Here is a 4,110-nt window from a genome sequence, read left to right as displayed (position 1 = left end):
TAACCAAAGTTATTCCAGCTGTGAATATAGCATTTATTTAGGATATTGAGAGCTACATTCTCTAATGTTCTCTCCCCTTTCCTTTTGTAATATGTGATTTGAAGAAGATTTGGTTTCTATTTCTAGCAGGGTCAAGTGACTAGGTAAAGGCTTTCCTCACTGGTTCATATATTTGTAAGTGTAAAGCAGTGAGCTGGCAGAAACGTTAATATGCCAGGCAGAATGCTTAGTGGTATTTCGTCTGTCTTTATGTTCTGAGTTCAAATACTGCTGAGGTTGACTTTGCCTTTCATCCTTTCATGTTCGATAAATTAAGTACCAGTTGCATACTGGGGTTGATTTAATCGACTGGCTCCCTCCCCAAAAATTTTGGGCCTTGTGCCTAGAGTTGAAAAAATATATATTTGTAAGTGTGTAGACATGTATGTGTATGCATGTGTGCATGTGTATACTGATGTGTGTACACAGATGTGTGTCTACAAATGTGTATGTGTTTTTTATGTTTACAGATGTATGTTTGTGTGCATATGCACAATTGTATATGTGCCATCATCTTCATCATTTAATGTCCATTTTCCATGCTGGAAGTGATCGCAGAGCAACATGAAATGAAGCATTTTGCTCAAGAATACAACGCACTGCCTGATCTGTGAATCAAAAACATTATCTTATGATCACAAATGCAACAACCTAACCACAAGGCCTTGTGCCCTCACTCTTACTATTGTACATCTTTAATTGCCCTCTCTTTTGAACAATTGATTGAAACTTTTGTTTTAGTTAAAGAAAGGAAACAAAACTAGCAGAAATTGTTAGCTGCTCTCAATGAGAAGGGGGAGATAATTCCAAAAAATTAAAATTCATTATCATGAAATTCATTTGCATTCTTAGATGAAAAATTTGACCATTGTTAGCAAACAGTGTGACAGCTATAGACATGTTTTTAGTATTATTGCTCTCTAAAAGGTGCCAGGCTAGTAGAGTTGTTAGCATGCCAAACAAAATGCTCAGCAGAATTTCTTTCACTTGCACATCCTGAGTTCAAATTTCGATGAGGGGAAATTTGCTTTTTGTCTTTTTGGAGGTCGATAAAATAAGTATTAACCCATTACCTACCAGTGATCTCATATGAGATCACTTAAAAATTACAAATTTCGTAATTATCTGTCAATATTTACACATATCTAACCATTTTACTATATCTACTAGGTATATTTCTCTGATATTCAAATGAGGTTTGCTAATTTTTCACCCAATATCTCGCTTATTTCTATTTAAAATGTTATTTTGAAATGTTATTTTGATCATTCCAGCGTGTTTCTAAGGCTAGAAATCAAAGTTTCATTAAAAAATTCCAGTTAATAGAATTATGGGAGGTAATGGGTTAATTGAGCACAGGGGTTGATGTAACTGATACCCCTTTCCCCACAAAATAGCTAGCCTTGTGCCAAAATGTAAAAAAACATCAAATTCTACAGAAAGAGTTATGAAGATTTATAAAAATATAAATACTACATTCAATTGATTGTTATGGAGCTTACAAAAAATAATATAAGCTTTTGAATTTGAAAAACAATGCAATCTAGTGCAATATGACAAAATATAAAAAAAAAAAGAAAAAGAAAAGCCACAAAGATTTCAGTTGTGCACGGCAAATATTTTGAAAACTTAGAAAATCTACTGTGTTATGGAATTTGTTCTAATTTTTTCATAAAAAACATATAAACCTAGTCACAAGTTAGATAATAATATACATCACAATGAAGTAATGATAAGTTTTCAGATACATTGTGGTTGAACTGATTAACTAGTAGTTATGAGTAATAGAAACATAATATGATAAGGAGTAAGAAGGAGGCACAAGCAATAGTGGATGAAGAAGAAGAATTAGTAAAAGGAGGAAAGAAATAATCAGAGGTGGAGAAATAAGAGAACAATAGAAAAGGTGAAACTTAATGGGATCATAGAAGTGGGTCAAAGCTAGGTGGATGAATGTATATGATTAGTGAAATTTGGTATTTAAAGATGTTAGTGTGTGTTTAGTTTGAATAACAACAACAACAACGATTTTGTTATTATTATCATTATTATTATTTTTATTATTGAAGATAGTGAGCTGGTAGAATTGTTAGCATGCCAGACAAAATGATTACATTCTGAGTTCAAATTCCACCGAGGTCAACTTTGCTGTTCATCCCTTTGGGGTCGATAAATTAAGTACCTGTGAAACACTGGGGTTGATGTAATCAACTATTGCCTTCCCCACAAATTTCAGGCCTTGTGCCTTTAGTAGAAAGGATTATTATTATTATTATTATTATTATTATTATTATTATTATTGAAGGAAGGTGGTGAGCTAGCAGAAACGTTAGCATGCCGAGCATAATGCTTAGCGGTATTTCATCTGTCTTTACATTCCGAGTTCAAATTCTGCCGAGGTCGACTTTGCCTTTCATGCTTTCGGGGTCGATAAATTAAGTACCAATTGTGTCCTGGGGTCGCTCTAATAGACTGGCCCCCTCCCCAAAAATTTCAGGCCTTGTGCCTAGTAGAAAAGATTATTATTATTGAAGGTGATAAGCTGGCAGAATCGTTATCATGCCAGACAAAATGTGTAGTTCAAATTTTTACCTTTCATCCTTTCAGGCTCAATGAAATAAATACCAGTCATGTACTGGGGTTGATATAATCAACTATCCCCCACCCCAAAATATCAGGCCATGTGCCTATCATTATTATTATTATTATTATTATTATTATTATTAAGGTGGCAAGCTTGTAGGATCATTAGCACGCTGGGCAAGATGCTTAACTGCATTTTGCCCATCTTTATGTTTTGAGTTCAAATTCTGCCAGGGTCGACTTTACCTTTCAACCTTTTGGGGTTGATAAATTAAGTACCAATGAAACACTAAGGTCAATGTAATTGACTAGCCCCCTCCCCCAAAATTTCAGGCCTTGTGCCTATAGTAGAAAGGAGTGAGCTGGCAGAATCAGTAGCGTGTCAGGCAATATGCTTTGCAGTAGTAGAAAGGATTATTATATATATATATATATATATATATATATATATATATATATATATATATATATACGATTGGTTATTGTAGAAAGGATTATTATTATTACTAATTTTCTTATTATTATTATTATTATCATTACTGAAGGTGGTGAACTGGCAGAATTGTTAGCATACTGGACGAAATACCTAGTGGTATTTCACCCGTCACTATGTTCTGAGTTCAAATTCCGCCAAGATTGACTTTGCCTTTCATCCGTTCAGGATCAATGAAATAAGTACCAGTCATGCACTGAGGTCGTTGTAATCGACTAGCCCCCTTCCCCAAAAAACTTTCAAGGCCTTGTGCTTAGAGTAGAAATAATAATAATAATAATAATTATCATTATTTTTGAAGGCATCAAGCTGGCAGAATCATTAGCATGCAAAATGCATAGCAGTATTTCACCCATCACTATGCTCTGAGCTCAAATTCATTCCCTTGCTCCAAATTTCAGGTCTTGTGCCTATATTATAAATAATTATTTTTTATCATTATCATACAAGTGCATTATGTGTGGAAATATACAAACCCAGAAGTGGTCTGAGATGCTTACAAAATATTCTGCATGCGTATAAATGTATGCATGACTCCACAGAAAATTGTAAATCAAAAAACATTCCGCCAGTGCTCATATCTATTTCCTTTCTGTTCAGACATAACTACATTTATTTCTTTTATTTCTTTTACTTGTTTCAGTCATTACACTGTGCCCATGCTGGAGCACTGCCATAAAGAATTTTTAATTGAACGAAGCAGCCCCAGTACTTACTTTCTGTTAAGCCTAGTATTTTTTCTATCGGCCTCTTTTGCGAAACTGCTAAGTTACAGGGACATAAACCTAACAACACCAGTTGTCAAGCAGTACTGGGGGACAAAGTGACACAAAGACACACACACACAAACAATATATATATATATATATATATATATATATATTCTTTTACTCTTTTACTTGTTTCAATCATTTGACTGCGGCCATGCTGGAGCACCACCTTTAGTCGAGCATATCGACTCCAGGACTTATTCTTTGGAAGCCTAGTACTTATTC

At 34.2% G+C, this 4,110-nt stretch overlaps 1 protein-coding gene across 3 annotated transcripts in view; it reads left to right on the top strand.

The window, feature by feature from the left end:
- The window catches only part of LOC106881612 (ras-related protein Rab-32B), a 113,817-nt gene that overhangs the window by 105,172 nt on the left and 4,535 nt on the right, over positions 1-4,110 (top strand). The window lies entirely within an intron of this gene.

The sequence above is a fragment of the Octopus bimaculoides genome, chromosome 10 (assembly GCF_001194135.2).
Source record: "Octopus bimaculoides isolate UCB-OBI-ISO-001 chromosome 10, ASM119413v2, whole genome shotgun sequence".
In the NCBI taxonomy this organism is placed as follows: domain Eukaryota; kingdom Metazoa; phylum Mollusca; class Cephalopoda; order Octopoda; family Octopodidae; genus Octopus; species Octopus bimaculoides.
The sequence above is the reverse complement of the archived record's forward strand: the minus strand, read 5'-3'. Positions and strand labels throughout refer to the sequence as shown.